This window comes from Sinocyclocheilus anshuiensis, unplaced genomic scaffold, assembly GCF_001515605.1.
Source record: "Sinocyclocheilus anshuiensis isolate Anshui unplaced genomic scaffold, SAMN03320099.WGS_v1.1 scaffold418, whole genome shotgun sequence".
Lineage (NCBI taxonomy): Eukaryota > Metazoa > Chordata > Actinopteri > Cypriniformes > Cyprinidae > Sinocyclocheilus > Sinocyclocheilus anshuiensis.
Genome location: NW_015544131.1, coordinates 166,122 through 180,664, shown reverse-complemented (window position 1 = coordinate 180,664; position 14,543 = coordinate 166,122). Strand labels below are relative to the sequence as shown.

At 36.0% G+C, this 14,543-nt stretch overlaps 1 long non-coding RNA gene across 1 annotated transcript in view; it reads left to right on the top strand.

Annotated features, from left to right (window-relative positions):
- Positions 1 to 2,660: 2,660 nt before the first annotated feature.
- The window catches only part of LOC107694896 (uncharacterized), a 21,591-nt gene continuing 9,708 nt past the window's right edge, over positions 2,661 to 14,543 (top strand). The window contains exons 1-2 of the long non-coding RNA XR_001634933.1: positions 2,661 to 2,699; positions 5,689 to 5,827. This is a non-coding gene — a long non-coding RNA (uncharacterized LOC107694896). The remainder of the gene's footprint in view (positions 2,700 to 5,688; positions 5,828 to 14,543) is intronic.

The following is a 14,543-nucleotide window of genomic DNA, read 5'->3' as shown; positions in this document are numbered from 1 at the left end:
CCGAAGTCTCCAAACTCATCCTTTCTAATCATCCTACTACTTGTCCGCTTGATCCTATTCCATCTCATCTCATTCAAGCCATTTCTCTTGCAGTTGTACCTGCACTCACTCACATGATTAACACATCATTCACAATGGTGTTTTTCCCCTCAGCATTTAGACAGTCTTGTATAACACCAGTGCTTAAGAAACCCACCCTTAACCCATTTCTTTTAGAGAACCTGGTTTCAGAAGTAGACATTTAACCGAGTTAAATGCCTTGATCTCAGTTGTTGAAGCCCTAAGACTGGCAAGAGCGAATTCCAAATCTTCAATACTTATCTTGCTGGATCTGTCCGCTGCTTTTGACACGGTTAACTACCAGATCCTCCTGTCAACTATATTGGCAAAGGGCATCTCAGGAACCACATCCAGTTAGGCACATCAACCATAACTCCTTCAAAAACAGCCAGAAACCTTGGAGTTTTGATTGATGATCAGCTAACTTTCCCAGACCACATTGCTAAAACTGTCTGGTCCTGCAGATTTGCTTTATTCAACCTCAAGAAGATCAGACCCTTTCTTTCGGAACATGCTTCACAACTCCTTGTTCAAGCTCTTGTTCTGTCCAGGTTGGACTATTGTAATGCTCTCTTGGCAGGTCTTTCAGCCAGTTCTATTAAACCTTTACAATTAATCCAGAATGTGGCAGCAAGAATAATTGGTTACACTTTATTTTGATAGTCCACTTTAGACTTTCTACTAACTATAAATAACTTTGTAACTACATGTCAACTAATTCTCATTAATTTGCAACTACATGTCTACTAACTGTCAGAGTAGACTGTTAGGGTAGGTTTAGGATTAGTACAATAAGTTGACATATACTTGAAAAATTTCTCATAGTCAGTATGTTGTATGTTGTGGACCTATCAAAATAAAGTGTTAGAAAATATTAAACAGACAGTCTACTAATACTCTAATGACTGCTAGTTGACATGTAGTTGCAAAGTTACTTACTGTTAGTAGAATGTCTAAAGTGGACTATCGAAAAAAAGTGTTACCGAAAAATTTTTAATGAGCCGAAAAGAATGCACGTCACACCAACTTTTTTGAGACCTGTAGCAGGCATCAAATTTGAAATGAGCTAATTTAGTGGATAAAAGTGTAAAATTTATCCTTTTAAACATTTATGTTCTCTATGTTCTATTGTGAATAAAATATTGGCTCATGTGATTTGAAAGTCTTTTAGTTTTCATTTTATTCAAATTTAAAAAACGTCCCAACATTTCCAGAATTCGGGTTGTATTACAAGGCAAATATACCTTCCATCTGGGTCACAATCTCCCCTTTAAAATGGTTTTTAAGGACGCAGACACCAGCTGAATTACTTGTTCCATGATCCATCCATAAATCTAAACCCCACTTTATTTGTTGATTTTCCAGAAGTTCACATCCACTGTTGTGATTCTGTTGAAGCTGTGATGCGATTGGTCGTCTCTGCTCTGATGGGCGTGGCTGCTGCGGCCGCTGCTGTTCTTCTGGTCAATGATGTCAGATCTGCTAGACAGAACAGATATCAAAAATATTGTGACATGTATTGTTTTAGTATATAGTTTTAATTGTACAGTTGAAAATATGTGTGGTCCAGTTATTTACTGATGGCAAAACGAAGCTTTGTTTGCTCTCCATAGTGGCCAAAATGATGAATATTCTTTAATATTTTATTTTTTAATGCCATCCGTTTTACATTTCTTTGTTTTCATTTCCCCCCGCTATTTTCATTTTGTATCATTATTATGTGCAGCAACCCTACAAATACAAAAGTAAAAATATTAGTACCGATTTTGATCAAAAACGGAATATTACATACTGAAAAGATGAACAATCTATGAATCATTAAAGGGGTGTTATAATAAAAATATAAAACAGCATTAAACAGCATATTTAAACACCACATAGACAATGCAAATGGCAATATTTCATAAACCAGTAAAGTTTGGAATAATTTGAAAGATTAGGCTAGTATTTTTGTAATATAGATAATATAGATTTTGAAATCTATATTAATAGAAAACTGGGGTGTGTGATAGAAATGTATGATGTGATATACTGTTCTGCTTCTGGCAGCTAATGTAAATAATGAGATTGCATCTTGTATCATTGAAAGAAAAAAAATGTAGTTAAATTAATTGTTTTAATTAGGTCTGCCCTCGACTAAAGGTTTTTCTGGTCGACTAGCAGTCATTAATTTGAAGCATTAGTCGACTAATCGCACATTTATTAATAAACCATTAAATCATAAATATGAACCTTTAACTGCCTACGTAGCCTAATAAGCACTCAAGCACACATGTAAAGCTTGCCACGGCACACCGGCAGAAGTAATGATTATGAATGTCAGTGAAAAACAGTAACGAGGCTGCATTAACGTTATGGTTTCTACACCCGAACACATTGAAGTTCTGTCTTTTAGACAGAATCTCGCACTCTTTCATTTGTAGTTCCTAATATTTTCAACACATCATTGGACAACATTTGTTTAAATATGTATTTCACCAAGGAATCAACTCTGAACTTCTCTGTTATTTACATTTTCTGTGCATTTTTGTATTTTAGACAGCAGGTGATGACGAGACTTTTATTTTGGTGTGGTGATGTGACGTCATAAGACTGCGCCACTCTCCTGCGTCTGTTGTGATTCATCTGAAGAAAGAAAGGTTTGTGTTTTTAACTATTTAAAGTGTTTCAATCGATGCAATTTAGGTTCAGGCAGTTTCATAGGTTTGACAAGCAACGTAAAATGGCTTCATTATTGCTGAATAAAAGATTGTGCCACTGTATCTGACATTAATGAAGGTTGTTTTTGTGAGTAAAGAGCAGCTGCACATGAGTAAGGGTCCTTGCACACTGAGTCCGAAACTTTCGTATTCGTCATCCTTTAAAGGGGTCATATGATGTGATTTCAATTTTTCCTTTCTCAATAGCATCATATGACCCCTTTAATGTCAAAATGCTTGCTACGGATGCGAAAACGCAGAAAATCGAACCTGGTCCGAATTGCTTTATGACGGACGAAAGTTTCGGAGGCAGTGTGTAAACGTGATTGACACGACGAAAAATTCAGACTCAGTGTGCAGCAGTGTTGCCAGATTAGAAATGTTCAAGTTATTTTTTTTGGATTTTCTTTTTTTTTCCATTTTAATTTTTCTGGACTCCTTTTTAAATGGTTAAATTACATTTTATTAATAAAAAGCACGTCTAATTAAAAAATGAAACGTATATAATTCAACATCAAATCTATTAAAACGTTTAACAAAAATTACATGTTTAGGGTTTTATGACATTTTTTTCACCTTGTTTATTGTTATCAAATTCTGTGTTTTAATATGTCTTAATTATTTGAATGCATAAAAACTATTTTTATTTATAGCCTTACGACATTTTTTTTTTTCTTTAGAAATTCTGCGTTGTGTATTTTAATTTTTCTGGTTATCGAATGAAGGCATAACACATAAATTTAATTAATCTTTTAATTAATGGAAATTAAACATTGTATTTTTTGGCAAACAAAGGGGATTTACAATTAAAATTAAAACATGGAAGAAATATTGTGATTATTCCTTAATAATTGTAGTAGTAGTAGTTGTACGTACATTCTTCTGAACAATATAATACATTTCTGGCAGAAACTATATATTTTTGACTCTCAGTTCTGGGGATGTTGTTCATGTATTTATGTCCTATTTAGTGAGAAGGCAAATGCTGAAATCACCGCGAGCGTCACACGCGGTTTTGTTTACTACACACATACTGAAGCGCGCGTGACGCTCGCGAGGTGATTTCAGCATCTGCCTTCTCACTAAATAGGACATAAATACATGAACAACATCCCATCACATTCATTCAGACCATAGACTATGATTCAGACAGACACAGAACATGCAGGATTTATATTTAAATAGCCTTTTTGCGGCTTATTATTTACAGATACGAGTCCATATCACGATTTAAGTGTAATGACCTTCCTTTGATTAATTCATCCAAACTTTGACAAATTCCGTGACATTCCGCGTTATACAGTAAATTACGTTGACTGGATTCCGCAATTCCATCCATGTTTTCCGCATTGCGGAAATCATAGGGCCATAGGCGTACCTTGTGGGATGGTCCAAACTCCACCTCTGAGTCGCTGTCATCAGAATCCTGCGTGCTGCCAGATGTTGAGGGTCCTGAGGTGTGCACCAACCCATTTAGAGCGTCTGTAATGAGCCGATTTCATGGCTTTGTTTTGATGAGGTTGACTTTGGAAAAAACATGTTCTGAAATTTCGAAATGATCGTACATTATGGGATTTTTTTCATTATTGATCGTACATCGTACAGAGGTCAAAATTATCGTACAAATACGATAATTATCGTACGTCTGGCAACACTGGTGTGCAGAGACCTTAAGAGAAACGGCGCATCTCATTTCTCTTCATTTATTGAATCAACTGATCGGCTCTATCAAACGCCGAGTCAATTCAATCGATTGATCGCAAAATGATTCAGTGATTCGAAGCGCAAATACAACAAACCCAAACGTGCAATAACAACTTTTACAAACCTATAGCAATTTTTTCCCCCTGAAAACCTAATCTATTAAATATAACAAGTATTAAATGAACAGATAATAATGATGATAATAATAATAATAAACAGTAAACTATGCTTAACCGTGGCTTAATATTTTAGCTATAAAATTGGATTTACCTGATCATTATAATGCGTTTGGACTGCTTTAATTTCTACAGTTTATTAAAAATTCATTTCAGACATGAAATTCTGTTTGTTTCTGTAAAACACACATTTCAGCTTATAATTAAAATAATCTTTCTGCTGGTCATCACTCAGAAACATCTGCAACATTTCAATTAGTTTGCATGGTTATGAAAATAAAACTAAAAATAACCTGCAGGGAACTATATAAACCAAAAAAACATTCAGCCAAAAAAAAAAAATGTTTTGTTATGAATTTGGCATAATTTTAAAGCTGATACTTTGTTTATTAAAATGTAACAGAGCACAAAGTTCAGGCATTAACAGAACGCTGTTGTTCTGCAGAGATGAGGACTGATTTCCCACTAAAACTTTGATGTGCATCGTCTCAGTTTATTACATGAACATAACAAAAGATGTGATCGCAAAACTAAAAAGGCATTACATGCACAATTTTAAATCATAATGTAAGTTTATGTAGTCGCCAGTGGCGATCTCAGCTAAATTAATATTTTTGGTCACAAATGCGACCGTTTTAGTTGCCGTCTGGATCCCTGTACAGGGAACTTACTAGAATGTTCTTATTTGGTTCCCAAAAAATAACCAAATGGGAACCATAGGGGAATGTTCTGGTTTTGTTGGGTGTGGTGTATGTCTGCGAATACGGGACAAACTGTGTTCCATACGGAGCACTTCTTTGATGCCTTAAATACGGGCCAATTCTGTATTAGGCTATACAGAAAGGTTGGCAACTTTAATACCAAATGTAATGCATAAATGCTGTTTGTTTGTTTTTTGTTTGTGTCCAATCAGGTCATTTAAGGCCATTAACTATCACTCTGACTAACTCACTTAGCGGTGCAATAACTAGGGAGAAGATTGAGACGCACCCAGAGATTTAGTTTGGGTTTATTTTTATTTTGTTCATTGTTTTCTTCATTTTAAACAGGACAAAACACACAGAAAAACTCCTGCTGAAGCGACTGATGTCCACGTGTTAATAAAGATGGCGTTTATTAAAGAGGAGAGTGAAGACATCAGGATTGAGGAAGTATTTAGTCTGAAACAAGATACTGAGGAACAAACAGGTTAGTTTTCATTCTCAAAGCTCAACTCACTCATTTGATCCTTATTAAAATGTCCATCTCTACAGACATGAATGATGTTTATGAAGATTATCATGTGAGCGTCCTAATTGAAGTGGTTTTATTTGACATGGAGTGGCTCCTCATGCTAACCAGACAAATACCCAGGGTTGCCGGGTTTCTGCAACAAAACCCGCCAAAACTAGCGTTTCGAGGGGGCTTCCCCGGTAAAAATCACATTGGGGGGGGGGGTAAAATACACGTTTTTCGGCAGGGATCCTCCAGTAAAATTCACATTCCAGCGGCTAAATATCATGTTATAGCTTGAGTAAAGATCGAAACTATATTCAATTTATAGTTCATGCACAAATTATGTGAAGACTTCATGTTAGGATTGTTATAAGTTCACTCTTTCAAAGCCTAAAATCATAGCTTTAATGTTGAATGGCTATAATTAATGGCTAAAATTGGGGGGAAATATATTTATTAGAGACATCAGTAGCAGTACTGATATCAATGATACTGGCCTTCATTAATAACAGGCTACTTAGGGAAAAGATGCCTTTGAAACACATTACATTTAAAATATATCATCTGTATGTTGTTTCTACATTCATTTGGAGATACAATGTGAAATTTTGACAGTATAAATAATATGTGATTAATCATGACTAATTACAGAAAAAATGTGTGTTGTATATGTATAAAGTAGGTGGCCAACCAGAACGTGCTTTTTGCCGCCGCGTCTGCAAAATGCACTTCACGTCACAAATTCCAATTCATAGATAGGAAGATAGATACAGACAGGCAAAACAATAGAGAGAACGACCGACGGACAGACAGACAGACAGACAGACGGACAGAGAGAGATAGATAGAGATGGTACTCAACCAGAATGAGCTTTTTACCGCCGCGGGTACCGCCGCGTCTGCAAAATGCATTTGCAGCTTTTGACCGCTGAGTGGCGCTTTAACCACAAGTTATCAAGCGAACGCTTCAAAGTGCATTTTCACAAATAGCCGTCAGCTTTGCCTCGCCGATGTTACATTTGACGGCTGCAGTCGGCGGAAAATGAAAGAAAAACACTGTAGACCTAGATAAAATATTTCATATTCACCGATGCAAATTTAGTACTTACGAAGTTATGTGCATTTCTCATTTAGAACAAATTCAAGCAGGATAAATGTCAAGTAATGAGCCTGTGCTTATATTTACGCTAAGCTAAGTATTACACCATATTTTACATTTGAAACATTTAACAGGTGTGCAGCATTATTTATATAATATAAATCATGTGTTATATTACCTTAAAGAAATGGTTGTTTACTTTGCATCGGAGCATTAATAGCGGTAGCCTATTTCAGGCTAGGCTACATACATGGATTCTAAATGTCAATATTCTTACATGACTTAATATTTGTCACAATACATTTTTAATGTATATATTAAAATTCCTTTAATAAAACAGCATGCATTTTTTTGTCACGCACATGCTTTGATATTCATTACCGGCCCTTTATTTTGACAAAGAACTACGTGGGGAAAAGATATCTGTTCACTAATTAAGAAATTGTTGCGTATTTTATGAATTATTTCCTTTATTTTAGTAAAACCTGAGGCTCTGTATAATTTCGCTCTCATTATTTAGGTCTAACTAAAACAAGAAACAGATAAATTAAACTTGGCACGATTTAGCTAAATCATTGAAACTGAAAAGAAGGGACGGATTAATAAAACGTCCTCTGTTTAAACTCAAGTTCTCGCATTACAATCATGCTGATGACTGATAACCTACTTTGTAGGTCTATATACTGCTGTGATCTGTTTCAGGCTTTCCGTATCATAACATTTTAGAAATGAATTTATTCTAGTAACATTTTAGAAATTGCAATTTTCGCAGAGATTCAGCCCAGTGCGGGTCAGAAATGCACAGGCGGACTGAAGGACAAATCGTCAAAACTAATTTAAATGTCATATAATGTTCATTGTCACTATTATCTTATTTAAAAATTTCATGTGTTTCACATAACTTGTGTCGCTATCTGCTCTGAGAGTGCAAGATTTGGTTGTTCGGCGTGCATGCTGCTGAGTGCGACGCTCAAGAGATGTGCTGAGGGGTTACATCATTTATTCTTATTTGTCTATTTTTTTTCTTCATTACAAATCTTGTTTGTTTTTATTTTGTGTCATTGCATGTAAAAAAAATAATTAACTTTGTTATGCATATGCAAAATGTGAAAAATCTTCTTGGCAGTCTATAGCATTTTATAATTATTTGTACAATTTAACTTAACCTGCTTTGTATCTATATTATTTAATGCATAAGCGATTTATTAAAAAAAGAATATAAGAGTGATTAAAACATGTTTATGACTGCGACAAGAACACTAATGATCAACGAATAGGAGCGGCAGATCATTTTAAAATGTCTAATAGCCTTCAATTACAGGTTATAGCCTAACTGCACCTGTCTCGGATGTAGACTTGTGAAGATTTATTTTAATGCGGATCCCATACTGTAGCGTTAACCTAAAATAAATGTGCTCTATTACTATTCATTAGGGGTGGGAAAAATAATCGTTTTTTCGATGCATCGTTGTTCCGCATTAAACGATTCTGAATCGATGCAGAGATTTAAATAATCGATGTCTTAAGTTTAAATGAAAAAAGTCAGATTTGTGCTCGTTTGCAATACATTCTATCGGAATTTGTCGGCCCCACGGCCACAGAGATGAGTGCATGCGCTACTAGCACGTTTACGTGTGTTTCTTACGTCAGACGTAGTACGTCTGCGTTCGCTGAGGCGCTAGTACGTGACAAAATGGCCGAAGCTACACACATTAGAGCGGCACCTGCAACGTTAAAAGCCGACGTTTGGAAGCATTTTGGTTTTTTAGAAACCGAGAAAGTTGATAAAACACTTGATAAAAACTACACTATGTGTAGGATGTGTGAGGTGAAAATAAAATATTTTGGCAACACAACAAACCTGAGGAATCACCTTCAATGCTGCCACGCAGATGTGAACGCAGAAGGACCCGTTGTTGCTGCTAACCAAACAACTCTTCCAGCTTCAATATTAACCACTCTTCTTGCAAACTCGCAAAGGGCAAGGAAAATAACAAAATCCATTAGCGAGTACATTGCATCGGATTTGCGCCCTTACTCCGTGGTGGAAGGAAGGGGGTTTCGTGCAATGATGCATACAATGGATCGTCTCAGGTTACTTATGTAACCATGGTTCCCTGAGTAGGGAACGAGACACTGCGTCCTCTAGGTTTCCCATAGCGACCCCTAGAGGACGCAGTTCAAAGTTCCCATGAAAGGGAACCATGGTATAAAATCCCCTCACGTCGTTTTTTTGCAGAGACAGTAATACCAAATCTGTACCAAAGCACCAAAACAACAGTACTGGAGTCGCTGAAAAAAGCAGGTAAAATAGCATTGACTTGTGATGCCTGGACATCTGTTGCTACGGATTCGTACATCACTGTAACAGCCCATTATATCTCGGATGACTGGCGGTTGTTGTCCCATGTTTTGCAAACTAGGGCTGTCTACGAGAGTCACACAGGCGCTAATATAGCTGACCTAATACAAAAAGTCGCTGAGGAATGGCAGTTTCCCACGAGAGACTTGGTGTTAGTGACCGACAACGCATCAAACATGGTTGTTGCTGCTCAGCTGGGGGGATTTGTGCATGTGCGATGTTAATGCTGTCAGTTTTCTATTTATTACAGCAAATGCTGCTACTGGCACTTTTTGAATATTGCACTTGCACACTGTTAATAAAGTAATAGTGTGAAATATCTTTTTTGCTTCACCCTTGAGTTCTGTGGTTGTTTAAAAAGTAGTAGAATTTTACATAGATGGTACAACATTGTGATGCATCGTTAATCGTAATTGAATCGTGGGCTTCTGAATCGTAATCGAATCGAATCGTGAGATACCCATAGATTCCCACCCCTACTATTCATATTTAAGTGTTTGTGCGGAAAAGGGGGTGAGTAAAACGCAGCCTAATTTTTATTTTTGGGTGAACTAACCCTTTAATGTGCATGCATGACAGGGAGGCGCCCTCGTGATCACTTGAATTTTTTCCTGATAATGAAATAACGAAAAACTGGGGTACCTCACATACATGAGAAAAAATTTTACTTTTAAAGGAACCAATTCAAAACGAAATCAAATAATCCCTGATTATATTATTTGAATGAAGGTTGCATTTCTCTCTAAAGGCGCATCCAATAGACTATTAGGCATCTCTGTTAAAGTTTTTAAAGCATTTATACACGTTTGCATAAATTCTGCTTTCAGAACGGTCCATAAAGGAGAGATGTCACATCCTTAACATTGCTTTTTCCTCTGAAACACAAAAATGAAAATTGAAATAAAATTGATATTTTATGTTTTGTGAATGGTCAACTGTTCTCCATTCTGCAGATATTGTTGCTTCTGGTTTGTCCATTGTAAATCACAGAAAGTCTACAAAATATATTGTCTCCCAAAAACTCGGGTCTTTGTTTTATCAAATCCGTAACGCATGTGTATTTCCCACATACAAAATAGCCTATAAAACACGTTCATAGATGGATACTTTTCTGATGTCTGGACTCTATTTGGGATTTAGAAAAACATAAAGAGCTGGTTCAATATATCGGTAATGAATACATTCTGTAAGAATTTATATTTCAGGTTTTGACTGCGAATGTCACATCCTTAACACTGGAATTGCCCAATAATGAAACTAAGAATGATTAGGCCTACATGATGTCTCGGGACAGTTCTTATTACTTCAATATATTTTTACATTTGTATTGCCAAAACGACTGCAGCGTTGCCATGTACAATTAAAACAGTGCATAATTGAAAATAGTACAAAGCAGCATATAAATTAAGAACAAAAGTTTTTGTCTCTCTGGCAGACACGCATCTCTTTTGGCCAGTTTCTTTGTCTCTCCTGAGAAAAAAACAAAACCATATTATATTGTATGTAATACTATGCAAAAATTGCAAAAGCCAAACCAAACGAGGCATTTGTCCTAAAACAGACACTTTGCCTAAACCTGCTCAGCAAGTTTGAAACGCTCATCAGACACTCTCCATGTGAAAGAGCAAGAGATTCACACCTTTATGTCAACCCCCCACGATGAACCCCCTCCAGCTGGACTGAATTCATTCACACTACTGGTTGCTGGTCGTGTAAAATGGACATGCTCTATCTAAAAGAAAAAAATGATGTAACAAACTAGCGAACTGCAGAATACACACACGTTTGTATTAATCATTTTATATATTATTTTATTATAAAAAAAAATGTTTTAACGCGCTCCTGAACCTGTGTAGTTGAAATCACTGACTAGCTTCTACCACTGGGCGGATTAACTTGATAAACATTGCGTGTTTGCGCACGCAAGACAGATGCGCTCTTCATTCATCTCACTTCGTAATAATAAAAATAACAGTGTCACCATGCAGATAATTTTTGTGTTTATTATAGTGTTCAAATGCTGATCTTATATAGGCTTAATATTTTATTTATTTTTTATTTTTTTGCTGTAATAATATACGACTTTTTAAAAGTCGTTTCTTAAATATGAACCAAAGCGCGATCATACATTATTAACGTCGTACTGTCATTATTAGCCCTCCATGGATCCAGTCTTACATGTATTGTGTAGCTTATTGTGAATATAAACCATCAGTTTTGGACACGGTGAAGCTAAACTGCACCTGATTTTAGAGCTTTGCATTTCAGCCCGTGCTCAACGTTTCTCTGTTCCTGCAGAAGAGACGGCAAGCGCATCCTGTTTGTTTTCTCTATTTTACAAAAGCACAACTTTTTATTGATACTGTGAGTGCACACAAAAATAAGGGTAGACCAGTGAAGTATTAGTCTTATCTGTATGAGCAAAAATGACGGCGTAGCCTACTTGTTTCCACTGAAGAACAAAATGAAGCGATCGCGCTGGAGCCTCGTGCATTAAGCGCGCTTCAGCTTCCACTCTCCGTACAAATGCTTAGATATACGCCTAACAGCGCACTTATTTAGGTTAAATGTTTAAGCTAACATTGTACTATGCTTTAAGTGTTTAATATCTACAGATTTTATTTTAAGCAAGTCGTGATGATTTGAGAATGCTAAATTGATCAAACGTGATCAACTCAACGGTCTGCTGCTATCCGCTTGGTCGTCACTTAAAAAAAAACAACAACTTGAATTTAACAAACAAAATTGTTCCAAACATTTTTCTAAATGAATTAATTATGAAACAATAACAAATATAACTTTGCAATTAAAAACAAAACTGACCTTTGTAATGGCTGCAACAGCAGCTGTGTAATTAGGATACGAGAGAGAGAGAAAAAAGACACGGGCTCCAGTCGGACTCGGGCCGAGGATACTGTTAAGCTGTCGGCTAAGGGCTGCTATAGGGCCTAGGTTTGAGGCCCGTGCAGGTCTATACCAGATTTATGCATTTGGAAATGAATGTTGTGAATCAGGGGTTGTTTTCTAATTAAATGAGAAAATTATTTAATTTAACTTAAGTTGTATTTTGTTGTCTAATTCATTTTTTTTATTATTATTTTCATTTTACAGATTCCCCCAATCTCTCGCACGCCCAAACTCTGTATGCTAAACCGTATTATTATCAGTATTATTTTTATTTAAACAAATGTTGAATTATTATTTAAACACGTTTTAACTAATACAAAAGGAACGATAAAAAGTGATCAATTTCTTTATTCAGGGACATAATTTTTGGCATGTCATGGGCTCTGTTTATGGGAATAAATGTGTTAAAAAAGGCCAGATAACGAATAAGTATGTGTGTCCTGCTGAAATACATCAGCGAATTATTAAATGTAAGTTTCAAGCCTTTCATAATTTGTGGCATTAATGTGAGTGCCAAAATATGTGTTAGAACTAGGCCTAGCCTATAACACTCATCAATAAGCCACATTTTCAATCGTTTTATTTTTTTATGGCATAGGCTAATGCACACCTCCTTAAATGTAATCTAAACATTCCAAGTTAATATTCTACTTTTTGTACGATTTCTAGGCGTTTTTCATGTCGCAGTTTTAGCCTATTAATCTTGATCTGAACTTATTATTTCTGTTTTTTATGGTGTGAGTCAGAGTAAATTGTGACACAAATAAAGTCTCATGAACGTGCAGTCTTGTACAGAGAGGACCAACGACCAAGGTCAGGATTTTTCATTCAAAAACTTAGATTGAAATGACAGCCCCTTAATACAACATAAGGAAATTGTGTAGTTTTAATGGTTTTCATAATGTTTAATAACATGCATTAAGAGCCTTTATGTCAATTAAATTTTTGTATTTTAAAATTTTTGATGTGTTAGGCTGCAGCCTACGACTATCACACATTTTAAAATTAACTTTCTAAAAATTAATTTTCTGATTTTTAAGGATGTTATAATGTTATATTATAATGTTATTGTTTTAATTCGTTATTTGATCTCCGTTTACAAAACAAAATATCAATTTCAGTCAGTTTGCAAACGGTCCCTTTGCGCCACCTGCCTGTAGTTTTGTGAACAACTTCAACACGCGACTGACTTGCAGTCAACGCTGTGGCCCCGCGGCAGCGGTACACGCGGCGGTAGTAGTCATTTTGGTTGGCCACCTACTGTATAAATATATATATATATTAGGGCTGTCAGTCGATTAATTACATGATGTGTTAATTCATTAATTAATTAAATTAATTGCAAAATAAATTTGGTTCTGAAAATACCCACAAAAGATAAGTTAAAGCTATTATTGTGTTAAATGAGAAAGCATCAAGTAGATATTACAAATAGTAGCTTTAGAAATAAATATTTTATTTGATTCAACATAAAATATATTTCACAGACTTTTAGGCTACAACGGCCTAACATAAACTATGGCAGCGGTTTTCAACTCCAGTCCTCGCGCCCCCCCTGCTCTGCATATTTTATGTTTCTCTTATCACTTTAGACATTTGTTCTATTTGACCATAAGTGCCCTGCGAAGTGGACATCACCGGATATTCCGCCATGATGTCACACTTCTCTAGTATGTTTCGTCTGTGTGTGAAGACGCTGCAGGCAGCAGCGCAGCGCAAATCCATGAATGAATGTTCCGAAGTGAAGTAAACTCTGCAATCGCCGTCCAAAGCTATGCCCCCTGAACGCATATACGCTCACAGACCAGAATACGAGAGACAACATAGGCTACATCAGCGGTTCCCAATTCCAGCCCATGTTCCGAAGTGAAGTAAATTTAAACGGATTTCCCCTGCTCAGGGAGTAGGGAGCAGTGAACACTGTGTAGGGATCATGTCAATTGGAATACAGTTCATTCACGTAGCTCTCTTCTAACGAGCTGGTTATCTGAATCAGGTGCGTAAGATAAGAGAAACATGCAAAATATGCAGAGCAGGGGGCGTCGCGGACTGGAGTTGAAAACCGCTGATCTATGGAACATAAAAGAAGATAATTTGTGAAACATCTCAGTATTTTTTGTTCATACAATCAAAGTCATTGGTAACCAAATCAGCTTTGTTACCAACAGTCTTTAAAATACTTTCTTTTAAGTCATTCAGATTTGAAGCAACATGAGGGTAAATAAATGATGACAGAATGGTATTTTTGGGGGGAACTATCCCCTTAATGTTTTTATTTATTTTTTTATGAAATACTGTAAATAAAAAACTTAAACCACCTGC